This window comes from Notamacropus eugenii, chromosome 1, assembly GCF_028372415.1.
Source record: "Notamacropus eugenii isolate mMacEug1 chromosome 1, mMacEug1.pri_v2, whole genome shotgun sequence".
Taxonomy (NCBI): domain Eukaryota; kingdom Metazoa; phylum Chordata; class Mammalia; order Diprotodontia; family Macropodidae; genus Notamacropus; species Notamacropus eugenii.
In genome coordinates, this window is record NC_092872.1 from 218,307,838 (window position 1) to 218,324,347 (window position 16,510).

Consider the following 16,510-nt stretch of genomic DNA (forward strand, 5'->3'; position numbering starts at 1 on the left):
GATTGGGAGAGAGAAGAAGACACTAACCTGTCTAGAAGGTGCTCACTGAAAGACAGTGTATTCCAACTGTCAGAGCAGGGGCAGGAACCAATGACTACTGATCACAGCTGACTGAGGTGGGATCAGATTTCTCGACAAGAATTTATCTACCTGCCCCATGCCAAAGACAGAATATCTCTGGAGATGGTGATCCTTCTCATTCGAAAAATTTCAATTGGAACTTCCTTTTGGGGCAACTTGGTGATAAAATCATACTTAGAGTCTGGCTACCTCAGCTGAGAATGTATAACCCTAGGTTCTTTAGGGAGCCTGGCTGTGAGTGTTTCAAAGGGAATGACCCATCTGAAGGAACTCCAGGGTCCAGGAACCTCTGAGCTGTATGGAAAGAATGTGGATGAAGACACAATTCTAAATGTAGACTCATAGGCACTGTAATTGCCAAGGCTGTCTCTTATCTTCCAGACCTCAAGGACTAATATCGCAGTCTGAAAGACCATAACTTATGTCTTGATGTACTGGGCAGATTTTTTTTATTAGTTTTTGCCCTAGTTGCCGATTACCCCGTGACAGTAATGATGCAGAAACTTGATGCTTTAAACAAATGGTCTAGCCATTACCTTTAGTTAAATTAAATTCAACTAAAAATCATTTATTAAGCATGTGCTTTGTGTAGAACACTAGGGCTCATGGGATGATACAGAGATATAGTTCTTGCATTCATAGATCTGACAGTCTAAGGGGGATAAACACAAATAGCTACAACTCCAAGTATACATGAATTAAAGAAGTAAAAACTGCCATGTAAAATGCAAGGAAAGAGTAACACTTTTAATGGGAGTGGGTGGCAGGTCAGAGAAGGCTTTATGGAGAAGGTAGCATTTGAGGTAGGTCATGAAAGATGGATAGGCATAGTGGATAGAATATTGGATCTGGAGACAGAAGACTTGAGTTTGAATCCTGCCTCAGACACTTATAGTGTGACCTTGCATAAGTCACCTAACATCTCTAGTTTCAGATTACTTATCTGTAAAATGAGAATAGTAAAGTTGTTGTGAAACTCAAATGAGATAATATATGTAATGTGCTTTGCAAAAGAAGTATTATGCATATGTTGGTCATTCCACAGAAACTTCAACAAGCTGGAGATAAATTTTTGCAGGGAAACCTGTCTTTGGGGTTAGCCCCATACATGTGAATCTGGAGTTCATGGACTTCAGAGGGCGGCAGGTGTTAAGTACACCTAGACTCTGATTGTTACGGATAATTCTCTCTTTATGGCTGAAAATAATGCGTTAAAAGTCCCATAAACAAAACCATTGTACTCTATATAACACCTGGAATTAAACTTTAACCTTTCTGAGCAGTTTTCATCAGGGGAGCAGTGTTATGCAGGTTTATTCTCTCTTTGCTCCTATGTGTGGCTTCTCCATGTAGGGGGAGTACAAGCTAAACCAACTCACCTGTTTTCCTCCCATTCCCTGACCTCAACCAGACGACCTACTCTTTGGTTAGGGATGCCTACTCAGCCAGTGATTTCCTCTGGAAGCCAGAACAAACCCAAGACCTCAGCTGGCCTGTCTGTAAAATGGATCGACAGTTGAGAAGGCAGGGTGATGTTTTTCAGGGCATGGGACTGGGAGTCAGAAAACCTGAGTCTGATTCTAGGCTTTGCTATTTCTTTTATGTATGATTTTGGGCTGAAACTCACCTAGTTTCTCTTGGCTTTTCTGGTTTTCATCTACAAAAAGAACGAGAGGAGGTAGCACGGCATGGTTGGTAACAAGCAGGATGACTTGTATTTAAATCTCTCTTCTAACACGTACTGGCAGTAGGACCCTGGGTAAGTCCTAGTCTTGTCTCGAGCAACCATCTACAGATCTGCATTGGTTAAGGGAATTTCCTCATTGGGAGATGTCTATATCAGTAAACTTATGGGTCTAGACCAGTGGTGTCAGATACAAGAAGAAATGGGGCCACAAAACCATGCATAAGGATACATGTGAGCTACATATTGATTTAGAAAACCACATATTAACATTATCTATGTTCTATTGTATTTTAATATTTTCCAGTTCTATTTTAACCTGGTTCTAGCTATATTTAAGATAGTTGTAGACTGCCTTTTTGACATGTCTAGACTCCCTGTTTAGCCATAAAACGAAGTGGAAAAGGCTGGACTAGTTCTCTTTCAAGGTCCCGTTCAGCTCTTCTTAAAGTACCTCAGTGACTGCTCTGGCTTTTGGAAAAATGAGAGTATTACTTAATAACTCCCATGGAAGGGGTTGTCTATTTTACCTAAGTAATGTCATGTCATCCAAGGAGGGAGGGTGGTACAGTGCAAAGACCACTAGACGTGAGAATGAAGGCAATGTGGGGTTGTCTGCCACTTACTAGCTGAGTGATCTTGGGCAAGGTACTGTCTTTCTCTCCATTTCCTCATCTGAAAATGAGGGAGTTGGATGAGACAGATAGAATTTACATGGCTAGTTTTACATAGATTATGTCATGGATCCTCACAACAAATCTGTGAAGTGTTATTTTTATTTCTATTTTCCTGGGGTGAGGTGGCTAGGTGATGCTGGGGATAGAGTGCCGGGCCTGGAGTCAGAAAAACGCATCTTCCTGAGTTCAAACATGGCCTCAGATACTTATTAGCTCTGTGACCTTGCAAGTCACTGAACCTTTTTTGCCTCAGTTTCCTCACCTGTAAAATGAGCTGGAGAAGGAAATGGCAAACCACTCCAGTATCTTTGCCAAGAAAACCCTAAATGGGATTACTAGTTGGACATAACTGAAATGACTGAGCAACAATCCTTTACTATGGAGGAAGCTGAGCCTCAAGAAGGTTGTGACTTGTTCCAGGTAACACAGCTCATCAAATATCTGAATCAGGATTTGAACCCAGGTGTCCCAGACTCTTTGTCCATCACTCTATCCACTGCAACATGCTGTTTCTAATCCAAGAGTTTTTAACCTTTTTTGGATTGTGGAACCCTTTGGCAGTGTAGTGAAGCCTACGTACCCTTTATCAAAATGATATTTTTAAATTCACAAAATAAAACATCCAGATTTACGACAAAAACAAATTTTACCAAAATATAATTACCAAAAATACTGGAAGAATACAGGTTCCTGGACCTCATGTTAAGAACTTCTGCTTAGTCCAAGATCTCTAAAGTTCCTTCCAACTCAGATTCTGTGAGAAGAATGAAGCCAGTAAGAGAACTCCTTACTGGTGTCTGGTTTTCAAGTTCTTAACAAAGCTCTTCAAACATCTTACCCATCCTTCAGAGGAACCATGGTCATGTCACCTCTTCCCTCTCTGCAGATTTGGGACCTTGATATCCTCTGGGAGGGAAGGGCATTGTCTGTTGGTACATCCACTTCCTCCTTCCCCTTTCTGTGTCTGTGATAGCTCTTGCCCAGATATTTGTCTCTCAGAATTTTTTGGTGACTGGTTCATGACATGGACACTGTTTTTACTTCCAATGTATCTTCTGATTCTTGTGCGGTGTGGCTCTCACAAATGTCCTGGAAAGATGTGAAAAATCCTACAGAGGTGGTATAGGGAAAGTAGAAGGTACACTGGATTTAGTGCTGAAGAACCTGTCTTAAAACCCATTCAGAATCTGTGCAACCTTTGGCAAATAATTCACCAATTTGAGCTTGCCTCCTCATCTGTAGGAAAAGGGGACTGGATGAAATAACCTCTGAGCTACCCTCCATCTCTTTATGAGCCTATATATTATGCTCCTACTTTGTAGGGCATTAGAAAAGGTAATAGAGGGATACAAAGTTTAAATAATAAGTAATACTTGCCTTCATGGAACTTACAATTGAATACTTTAGCTTCCCCACTGTTTCTCCACCTATTGGTTGACTTCTTGATGTTGGATGAGGCAAGAAACAGTCAGGATGCTCCCAACGTCCAATGTCTTGTTCAACTTTCAATCTTACATTTGAAGGACTTTAGCATCACCTAGTTTCACCTGCATGAAAGAGCAAAGAATGTATGGTGTACCTAATAATGGTTGGATCACAGGAAGAATTTATTGGGAAGTTAGTGATAAGACTGGGGCAAGATCCAATCAGCAGAGTGATGCATGTCTTAAAAAACTTGTCAGCAGAATGATGATTACTGTAGAGAGAAGTTCCTCACTCTGACTTTCATCCAAGAATTATGACTTAATGAACCTGCTGTTGGAGGGGTGGAGGATCCATCAATTGACTTGACCGGTGCTTTCTGATAAGGATGAAGGCAAGAAAGCCATTATCTTCTGTTTGTTCAATGAGGTTCTTATCAGAGCTACCCAACTGAATAGTATTGTGCTTGGCTTTAATAAGGATGGACTGAATGGATGGGATTGCTTAGCTAAAGATAGCACAGCCTCCTGCTGGAGGTCTATCTAGAGAGTTAGTCCTCTGCTATCTACCAACTGTTAATAAACGTTAGTCCTCTGCTTTCTACCAACTGCTAATGGCCCACCCACATTAGCTTGCTAGTATATCCTGCTTACTACAAAGGGGCCTCCTCATGAGCTTAGAGGGGGCAAGCTTAATATGGAAATCATGCATATGGCTGTCACACTGGGTTCTGCAGGAGGTATTTCTTACAGGCTTGCAAAAAGGAACCTTGTTGCCTCACCCTTCAAAGGCATGGCTGGTTTACTGAAACAAAGCCACACCTCATGGTAGGAAATAGATTTCATGAGAAAAAGGGCTATGGGCAAGCCCAGAATAATAGCTCACATATTTCTAATGCTTTCAGGCTTAGGAAGCACTTTTCTTGCTATAATTCTGTAAGGTCATTAGAAAAGGGCTGTTCTTTCAACAGACTCAGAGAGAGGGTGAAAGACCTGCCCAGAGTCACACAATTAATAAGCACAGGAACAGAGACTCAGCCTCAGATCTTTTGGCTGCAAGATCTTAGAAAGTTTTACCTGATACGGAAAAGGATGTCTTCATTAAATATGAAACCACCAAAAGTATTATTTAAAACCTGCTTTACAATTGGCACTCTGACACTCTGCTCACACTAATCGTCACTCTATTATTTATACCATACCCTAAGACATCTATGATGTAATCCAGTAATTAAGATGGTTGCTATTTAATATTTATTAAGCACCCACAATGTGCTAGAAACTGATCCAATAAAATGAACCTTTACCGTGTAGAGCTTACCATCTCAGTGCACCAACTGAGCAGAGTACCTCTAATAAGAGAGAGATGATAGGGTTTAATGGATATTGGCTTCCCTGTACAAGATGAAGAAATTAAACTGATTAGAACATGATGCAGTTTAGTTTTAACATTCCATTTGAATGGACACAAATTCTTCATCCCCAGAAAATATACAAGAAAGCAACTTGTAGGCTATGGAATTTTGTTGGACTATGACAAATATGTCAAGAAATAGCTTGGCATGGTAGAGCATTGGACATGAGGTCAGAAAAAATTAGGCTCAATTCTCACATCTGAAGTTTAAGGCATCCTTTAGTGGATAGAGCTCTGGGGCAGGAGTTGGGGACATCTGGGTTCAAATCTCACCTAGACAGTTTTTAGCCATGTCATTGAATGTGTTATTTAATCTCTCTGTGCCTCAATTTTCCAATCTGTAAAATGAGAGGACTGGATTTTGTGAATTTCAAGGTCCCTTTCCTTTTAACTCTAGCTGTGTTGACAGGGACAAGTCACTTAGCTGTAGGATGCAGGTTGGTAGAGGGAATTCCCCTTACTTAAGAAACTATGGGTTATTGATGTATTAACATATTATAAATAAGTAAATGATTTTTTTGGCTATAATAACTCTTCAAAGCTACCTGCTAAATTATAGAGGGGTTGCCTTGGTGCTGGTAGTGGCAGTCATCACATCAATGAAATTCTATATAATTGAAATACTATAAATAAATGAAAGGGCAAAACATGGCTTGATATAAGGATCTAGGTGTCTAGGAGGAAAGAAGTGATTTGATCCAAGAGATGGTAGAAAAGAATATACATATATATGTATATATGTATATGTATATATGTATATATGTATATATGTATATATATATGTATATATGTATATATATATATGTATCGCTATTTCAGAAAGATTCCTTGTGATTTTTATAAAAAGAAAATCTCCAAAAGATACTTTTATGAAAATGGGATAGCTGCTCATTCTAGTTCTAAACTAGCTTGCTCACTTTGATTAGAACACATTCTTTGGAACTCATCTAGGTTCTCTTCACAGTATCAAAAATGCTTCGTGGGGTTTATATAGCCTTAAGGAAGCAGGATTGGGACTCAGGCTTGCAATATCAATGTGTGTGTGGTAAAATTTGATTTTACCATTTATTTTCCTCATATGGCCTTCTAACATATTATTAAACCTTTCTCAGAGGTAGTATGGTAAAGAATTTGGAGTCAGGAGACATGAGATTTTAATCCCACTGGAGACGCTTGCTAGTACTGTGAATTTGCCAAGTCTCTTAACTTCTCAGAATATCAATTTCCCCATCTGTCAAATGGGTATGACAGACAGTCTATCATAGTGGACAGAAGTCTGATCTTTGAGTTGGGAAGTCCTAACACAAATCTTGTCCTTGACACATACTACCCAAGTGACCAATTGGAAGCCATTTGACTTCTCAGTATCCCCATTAAATTTTCTAGGACTAAAAGTTGCAGAACAGCTCTCTGTCAGTAGAGGAGGAGTTTCCATATGGGGTATTGTCAGTTCTGATAAAAACACAGGTCTATACCCCCCAAAATGTTTATACTACTTACATCATAGATTGTGTGGTTTATCCTTTGTTCTTGAAGAGGCCCACAACATCAGGAAGATGATGCCATGACTTGCAAGTGAATCGGATTTAAGTGAGCGAGGCCCTGTAATGTTCTGTCTGTGGTGCAAACATTTTGAGGTACTGACTCCTGTAGGGAGTCCCTCTCCCAGACACCCTTCATGACAGTAGAGAATGTCTTTGGCAAACACGTGCCACTCTGTTTTATGCTTTGCTTGCTATGAATAATCAGAATCTAGTACTTAGCTCGTAGTAGATGCTTAATAAATACTGATTGACTGAATAGTATCACTGACGATAGTCATTTCTATGTATTTTTCAAAGAATCTTGCATATTTTTACCATATGCATGATTTGTTCTACCAAAGCATTTTTTTAGTTGATCCACAAACAACCAACACAACAGGCTCTTATATTTTCTACTTTCTTCAGTCTGATTATAAAGATGTGGTTTGTTGTAGAAAATTTTCTGTGGAAACCAGCCTCTTCTCTTTTCATACTTTTATAAAGGATGTCCTTGATATATGTGTAGTTCTTATAAAGGTGATTTTAAAAAATAAAACTTGACTTATTAACTATTAACACTCCCATCTATCACCTTTTTGGGTCATAATACTGCTTATGGATTTTTTCTCATGATTTGGTATCTTTCCTTATTTAAGGAATCTTGAAAAATGATCAGTATTGTGTTGTCTCCAGCACTGATTTTCTTGGTGCATATTTGAAACAGATACTAGCTCAAAACTTCTTTCTATTAAAGAGACTACTAGAGGTAATAGGTGGGGGCGAGGGGGTGTATTCACCTCAGTAGAAGACCTCTGGTGCATTAAACAGATGCTCAGAGAGTGACTTGTAGAAAGACATGGGTAAGAATAGTAGAATGAAGACACATGGTAAAGATTGTAAACCCCATGAATTTAGGGGAAATCCACTGTCAAAAGGGCATAACCATAAAATAATCAAAGCATACAGAATGTTGTAAGTTAAAAAAAACATTTAAACAGAGAATTTAATGAGGGTTTTAAACAGGAATATAAGGTAGTTTCACCACAGATTGAAATTTTAGACTGTTGAATAAGTTAAATAGAATTCATCCTGGGCATGTCACACAATGTGATGATTATTTTTGTTTCTCCATAAAAGAAAGAGGAGCAGTTAAGTGGCGTAGTAGATAGAGTGCCAGGCCTAGAGTTGGGAAAACTTGAGTCCAAATCCTGCCTCAGACCTTATTAGCTGCATGACCCTAACCAAGTCAGTTCCTCATACATCACTAAAGGGACTTCAAGTGGAAAAAGTTTAAGAAACCTTGAATGAACTGGAGAAGGAAATGGCAAACCTGAACCACTCTAGAACCTTTGCCAAGAATGAAGTCATGAAGAGTTGGGCATGACTAAAACAACTGAATAATAACTACAGGAAAGGTAAGAGGGCAGAAGGCCAATCGAAAGACCATCAGATAACCACGGATTTTATCATATGTTTGAAATTGAAAGGAGAAAAGCAGTTTTCAGTTTTTCCCATCTCAGTTGGTTAAATAATAAACTTTTATTAAATACCTGCCATGGCAAACCCTGTGCTAAGGGTTGGGGGTTATACATGCTTAGAAATAAAGGCAAATGACAATCTCTGCTCTCTAAGAGGTCACCATCTGATGGGGGAGATAACATGCAAACAACTGTGTGCAAACGAGATATACAAGACAAGCTGGAAATACTTATTCAATATGTTTAGGTAATATATACAAAAACATCTCCTGAGTTTAGAAATAGGTAAAAAAAAAAATCTAAACCTAAAAGATAATGATCCATTTTACTTTGTTTTGAGGACTACGGGAGCTGCAAAGTGAGGTACACTCTCTAGCCAAATTCAGTTCTCCAATAACTCAACAAACAGTGATTGTTGGGAACAAGGCACTATGCTATGTGTTAGAGATACACAGACCCCAATGGAAAAGCCCTCCAAAGAGGGGGCCTTCCCTAAGCTCCTTGAGCACAAGGTCTATTAGCTGTTGGTGTTATTGGTAGTGGTGGTGGTGGTGGTGATAGTGTGTGCGTGTGAGCATGTGTGTGTGTGAGCGAGCTTGCATGCTCACATTTCCCTATAGTTTAGTACAGTGCCTGGCACGTATTATTGAGCACTTAATAAATGATTGTGGACTGATTTTTGTGCCCCTTTCTTGGGCATTTTACCTTTAGTCTACAGGAAAGAATTTCCAGAAGTCCTTATACCCTTTTTGACTGACCCACTAATACTAATTATTTTGGGGGGAGGAAAAGAGACATTACTACCTAATCTTTCCAGCTTCATCAGGAAAGGAGAAGTGTTCTCACCACCATAAACATTTCTCAGATCTTAGGTTGTTGGTAGAAACAGTTCTCCTGCCCAGGAAACTGTTTACCTTTGGTGTAAATACATCTGTACTGGGTAATATTCTTAATTCTAGCTCTGCTACTAATTTCTTGCTGAAAAGTGTTGTAAAATTAAATTAAAGGATTTTGAGATCCATTGATGAGAGGAATTAAATAAATGTAATATATTATCATTTTATTTTTTAAAAAATTCATCTCTGCCTGCTGGTTTTTCAAATAATAAAAAAAACTATCTTGCTCCTTTGAACCCTAGGTTTAGAAATGTCACTAAAAGTGAACAATCTTTACAGATGAAGTTTGCCTAAGCAGACAATTCAGACCAACATAACTTCTAAGTAAGGCAGCAGTTCATGAGAGCTCTATGAATCAGAGGAAGGTCCTTATAGATCATCAATTAAATATGTTTTTAATGGGGAGCAAGGCCCAAATGAGTAAAACCAGAACAAATTTCTTGCACTTTCAGAAGATGCTTTTAAAAGCATCCAGCAGTATAAAACAACACCGAAGTCCAATGTGATAAGAGAATATACCCAATGTAGCTCCCACTAAAGAAGATTCAATTCAGCAGAAGTCGTTTATTAGACAGCTACTAGGTACAAAGCACTATTCCAGGTTCTGGGAGAAAAAAGATAATAGCACTTACTCAAGGAGCTTACATTCTATTGGATAAAGTCAAGTCAACAAATCAACAAGCAACTGGCATTTATTAAGTATTTATTTTGTGCCAACTCCTGTTTTAAGCCTCAGGAATTCAAACACTAGCAAAAAAAGGAAGACAGTGCCTTCCAGGAGTTTGTTTTCTTGTTGGAGAAGACAAACGCATAAAAAAGAGAAGAAACGGTTAGAGAAGGAGAAGGATCCCATCCTAGGTCATGGCAGTAAAGCCTGGGGAGTTAAAAGAGAGCCTGGAGAGGGGTGAAGGATGGCTGACCTGGGTCTTTCCCCAAAATGGAGGTTCTGGGAGGAACTCATCAATGATACAAATGGGGTGAAGGGTGGAGGAATCTTCTAGGGTGAAAAAGCACCTTTGGTACCATGACCAAGTCCAAAGAGTCTGGCTGAGCTCAAGAGTTTTTGATACAATCTCCCATCTCTTATCCCCCAACAGATTAAAGAGTATTTGTAAATTTTGTAAAGCAACATTTTAACCTATTTTGGCACAGGCAAAGTAGTTTTAATAACAGGGAGAGGCAAGTTATGCCAGGAGATGACTTCTAGTTCCAATATTAGCAGCTCCTTCCCTGGTCTCCATGTAATTGCAATCTTGCATTACTGTTTATGTTGGCATGCAGATGATACAACTCTGACCTCTTTCATTTAGTATCCAACAAAGATCCCAAGTTATTTTGGGATTCTCAATTTGAGTTTTACCTAACCCAGATTCAAAACTTTCAAGAGCTTTTGCTTTCCTCTAATGTACTAAGTTCCCAAATTAGAATCAATCACTTTGCATCAGGTCAGGGTCACTTACAGTGTCGTTTCCTGGCAGGGATTATCATTTTTAAAGAAATCATAATTTCAAAAGGAGATTTTTTCTTCTAGGAAATTTATTAAAAGGCACTAGTAGCCCTAAGATGGTGGGTCAGGTACTATAATACCAATTTGTTAAAAAGCTACCCAGAAACCAAATTTCTATTTATTTTGGATTCCAGTTTCCAATGGAGTTGTTTTTTTTAAGTTCCTTGAATTCTTTGCTGCTATTACCATTATGGAGGAAATATGTAGACTAGTCAAAGAAAGGTATCTCCTAATAAAAGACTTTGTAATTCTTTACTATGTATCAATGAGCATATTCTGAGCCCCAACCCCCTTTTTAATATCAACATACTTAGGTGATACTTGCATTGCTATAAGTCATGGGACATATAGACTCCAAACAATTAAAGTTGGGGATTACCTTTAAAAGCAGTGGTGACATCTCTAGGAGACATGAGCTGAAACTTATTGAAAAAAAAAAGATTGCAAAGGAAATTAGACTAGCAGTAAAAAGTCTAATAAAAAAGGAGTTGGCTTGGTCAAGTCAGTATCATCACGTTGGGTTCATTGGTATCCTCAAGATATCAGGGGAACTTAAGGAACGATCTCAGTTATTGAGTAAACCCCTCAAGGGGAATTTATAGGAGAGCATAGTCAAAGATTGCTTTGGATGGGCAGTAATGGATAGGTTCCCCTCTGCATCACTGGAAGGGACATTGTTTGAACAGATCATGATTAGAACCATAGATCATTAGACCTGGAAGGGATTTAAGATAATCTAGTCTGAACATTTCATCTTGCAAAGAGAAATACTAAAGCCTAGGCTGAATCTCTACCCATCCTTCAAGGATCACCTCTGTTGCTCCCCTTTCCATGAGGTTTCCCATGATCCTCACCTCCTTCAACTTCTCTGCCACTAAGTCCCTACCCTGACCCCCAACTGAGCTAAAATGGAAGTAAGTTTAAAAACCAAGTTTCTCATAGCATTTTCTATGTCCCTTTATACACATATCCTAATTTATGTTATTGTTAATAGTTTATAAGAAATTTAAGGGTAGAGATAGTGTCCTACTTATTTCTACATTCCTAGTGCTTAGCACCCTACTTATATACAAAGTCTTTACTACATCTTTGTTGAATTTAATTAAATGCCTTTCCTTAAGCCAGGTATAGAACCCTATTCTGTCTCTGAGTCCAGTGCTCTTGCCAATGTACCAGTGTCTGGCTTTTTAACAGGATTTTGAAAGCTGAATTAGGAGGAGATTGGTGACAGTTCAGGCTGAAGGAAACAATACAGGAAAACCACAGTAGTGGGTATCACTGCCCAGAAGATTCATCTCTCATTTAGCTCTCTTTTCTACTTAGAGTTCTGTAGTGTCTGGTGGTACACCCTCTGGAGCCAGATGGAAAAAAGACCTCCCTCTTCTACTTCTATTTGTACTAGACGACTTTCCTTTATGGGTCTGTAGCAGGGCAGTAGTTCCTACTTAGTGGGTCTCAGTGATGGTCCAAGGGGTTCATGATAACAATTCTGCCTAGCACATAGGAAGTGCTTAAAAATGTTTATTGGCTCACTGACTAATGGTGCTTTAAGCAGCAAATAATTGTAAAGGATATTACGAATAGTATATTAGATTACCCTGGGGGTTTACAACACAGTTTTTGAAAGGGGTGCACAGAACAAAAGAGTTGGGAGCTGCTGTAATAGGCCAACCTCCATCTTATTGATTTGAGAGCTCTAGGTGATTATTACTCATTCACTAGAATATTAAAAATTTAACTTGGGCAACAAACAGGATATTCATCGGGAAACAGAATACAATCTATTGTAAAGCTGTGACCTTTAAGAGTTTCCACAATGCATGATGCATGAGCAGCATGAAGTAAAACCAGAGACTTGGTCTGGCATGGTTGAGAGAAGCCAGGAAGACCAATACTTGACAGTATTGGCTGTGTGACCCTGGGCAAGTCACTCTCAGTGCACCTAGAAGGTGCTGAACTGCATTGACAGAGTTTTTTCATTCATGAGTTCCTTATACCTGTGAAATCATGGGTCTAGTTCCCATCCCCAAAATAAAAATCATTAACATCTATATAGCAGTTTAAAGTTTGCAAAATGCCTAAAAATATTATCTTCCTTTCCTCTCACAGCAATCCTGGGATGTAGGTGGAGAGAAGTGGAGTTATTTAATATGGCCTCTCTCAGGTTAAGTTCTTATGGAACCCAACTCCCAAAGCATGAGAGGGAGGCAAGAGGATGAAGCTGGCCACTGGGTGTTTCCTGGGATTTTCTGGGGGTTGATCTGCTGACTCCATAAGCTCACCAGGAACTCTTTCTTTCCAGAGTTTAGGAGACTATGGAAGCCAAGAATTCATATTCTTGAGTATGATTCTTTGGGATAGCCCGTCACATCTCCTCCATTGTGGGGCTTTATTCTATAACAACTGTTGAATTCTAGAGTGAGACTTAACAATACGAGTAGGATAGACAGGCTCAAGTATCACGAGTGGCTTCCTAGTATTTTGGGAATAAAACACATATTCCGCAGCTCGACTTTAGATGCCTTTCTCAATGTGGCTCCAATGTAGCATGCTAGAGTTATTTCCGATTATAGCCTTATATGTGCTCTTCAGTCCAGCCAAACTGGCTTACTTGTCTGGTTTTTTAGACTCTTCAATCTATCATCACCTCTGCATTTACTCAGGCTTTCCACAAACCCAGAATGCACTGGATCAGCTGCTTAGAAACTCTAATTTCCCTCAAAACCTACTCAGGTGCTACAGCCTAATGAAAACTGTCCCAGATTATTAGGATTATTATTTAGTGGCTTTCCTACCCAGTGACATGAAGAAGCCCTGGAAAAGCTCAAAACCCTTGAGTCACCCCTGCTAAGACCACCAGGAACTGTCCAAAGCTCCTTTCCCACGATTGAGTGACCAACAATATCCCAGGAGTTTTCCAACTTCTGATTAGCATGAATCAGCACCAGTCCCCAGGTCCAGGCTCCTCTATCCTTCCACCCAATGTTTGGTCCCACTTGACCCACATGAAAACCCTGTAAAAACCCATTAGACTTACTAGTTTTGTGCATGCAATTCTAGCTAGGTCCCATTGGATCTGACCTGTTTTCACCATCTTCCATGACTATCATTTTTTAAGTAAGACACCTAAATAAACTAAGCTTATTCTGTTGCCTTGTAATGTGCTTCATGTTTCCTTGTACTGAATCAATGGTGTTCCATTACCCACTCTATTTTGAGACACAAAACCCCTTTGCGATTAGTATTCTTCATTTCTCCCCTACCCCATCCCTTACCTTGTATTTATTAATCTGTTTACGTGTTTTAATCTCCAGTAGAATGTAAACTTCCTGAGAGCAGTGACGGTTACCTACATTTATTTTTGTCTTTCTGGAATATAGAACAGTGCTTTGCTTAGAAGAGATGCATAATAAATGTGTGATGACAACATAACTTTTGTCTAATGCCCATGCTCTGGAAAGTTAAAAATAGCCAGATGCCCATGTTCATTTTAGTCTCTTCAAAGGGTGGTTTTCAGCTATTGCAGTTGTCCCGGTTTTGTCTCTATGCCTTTCTTCCTCCAAACATTCAGGTAAATGATGAGGTAGAAATTCACATTGCTCAGAATTGCTTCTTTTTGGGTCATATCTTGGTTCACTCACCACTGGCAAAGGGAGTTTAGAAGCCGGTGCCCTCTCTTTTGTCTCAATGTCCCTTTCCACCCAAGGATTCTGGAAATGGTGATGAGGTCACGTCTGTAAAGTATGTTAAGCTCACTCTATGACAGGTGCTCTATCAGGGCATTTATTTGTGCTTCGCCTTCATTCAGGAAGGTGACTGGGGCTGAAATAGACACAGATCCTTGGAGCTGTCTGTTTCCTGGCTGCCTCTATAGACAAGTGGTAAACAGTGTTGGAGGACCAGAGATTGCCATCAACTAACCTCAACCTCTAGGCAGGCACCCAAAGTAAAAGACAAAAAAAATTTAAGATGAGGTAGGTTGGGTGTGCTTATAACTGCAAGTATTAGGCAGATCCTTTCTTAGTGACCTGTTTGAGCTTTGATATTTTGGGAGGGTTGGAATTGCTAAATCACTTTTCAAGAATTATTATCCCTGCATCCTCTATCCCACATTTTCTTTTGTGAAAATGTGTGAGGACAAAGTGATGATTCAATTCTTTACCATCCTACATTTAGGAATTGCAATAATTGGTGAAGTTAAAGACTTAATGGGAATCATGGAGTGAATAGCCCATCTGTCTGCTTCATCTGGGGACTGAAGGATTTCTTAGGCGTGGGGAAGGGGAAAAAGTGATCTCTTAGAGGGAGAGCAGAGGCTGTGTTTTTGCATTTCTTTGTACTCCTAGTACTTAGCAGTACCTTGCCTATAAGCTTAATAAATGCTTGCTGACTGACAGAACCAAGCTTTGCTGTTGTTTTTTTTAACAGTGTATTTCATTCAAAACAAGGGCAGATCCCTAGGAGCTGGCACAAACTAATAATAATCTTTTCCCCTTCCTCCTAGGATTCTCAAAACAGAGTTGACTTAAACACTAATCTCCTAATGTTCTATCCTTGGTTTATCAACTAGACACTCTGCACTGCCTTGGGACAATTTCAGCAAGATCCTTTCCTGTTTCCCTGCCCAACACAGGGATTAAACATGTGCAAGGCAAATAGTCTGTCCATTTGGATGACAGAAAGAGTAGGAGTAGGGGCCAAGATATCATACTAGTAGAAGTTCAAAACTTAACTCAAATGGCACTTTGGAAGTGTAGGTTCTCTTGATCAAAGTGTGATCCAAACCAAGAAGTATTTATTAAACACCTACTATGTGCAGAGGATTGTACTGGGTCCTGCTAATAAAAAAGTAAAATGAAACCAGACCTTTACCTCAAGGAATTTACATCTTAGTGGAGTGATTCAACCATATAAAGATGTAACATTTTATTTTTCCTACTATTAACCCCTCCCTTTTTTGGCTAGGACTTGAAGTCAAATTCCTTCATTTCCGCTTTGAAGAATTCACTTTTGAACGTTAGCGTAGAACCATAGATTTCAATCCAGAATTGACCCAAGAGATCATCTAGTTACAAGGATCATAATTCTAATTTAGAAGGAACCTCACAGGCCATCTAATCCAACTCCCTCATTTTACAGATAAGGAAATTGAGGCCCATAGAAATTAAATGACTTGTCCCAGGTAGCAAGGAGCAGAAATGGAATTTGTATCCAGATTCTCTGACTCCAGAGCCAATATGTACTTTACACTATACATGCTTCCATCCTACTCTCAGATAAGTCAACCCTCTGCCCCATTTTATAGAAAAGAAAGCAAAGACCAAAGGAAGGGAACTGACCTGCCATAGGTCACACAGGTAGTAATAAGGGTTCTATTTAAGTGTGCTATAAAATACATGGAAGGTTCTTCAATGTAGCGGTGTAGAGTTCTTGATGAGAAACTGTCTTGAGACCTAGACTGAAATCTGTCTTCAGACACTAGCTTTGTGATTATTGGGAAGCCCCTTAATGGGTCTATCCTACGTGTAAAGGCATAGGTTCAGATTAAAGGGAGAACATGTGCCATATTTTTGAGCAGATCTAATAGGAAATTACCCAGTCAAGGATGTCTCTGTGAAGAGAAGCAATCCTTTGTGATCATAGGGTGCTCCTAGATGGAGCAGTATTAGCACCCTTCCCCTTTATAGGGAGGCCAAACATTGTTGAACATCAATAATTTAACTCCTGAAAGGAGTTAAATGCAACAAAATGCATTATGGGGACTAAACTAAAACGAAAAGCCTCCTCTCCTGAAAAACTGAGAAAGCATTTAGTATTTTGAATTAATAA

At 39.3% G+C, this 16,510-nt stretch overlaps 1 long non-coding RNA gene across 1 annotated transcript in view; it reads left to right on the top strand.

Annotated features, from left to right (window-relative positions):
* The window catches only part of LOC140516545 (uncharacterized), a 112,683-nt gene that overhangs the window by 1,139 nt on the left and 95,034 nt on the right, over positions 1 to 16,510 (top strand). The gene's annotated exons all lie outside the window — the stretch shown is intronic.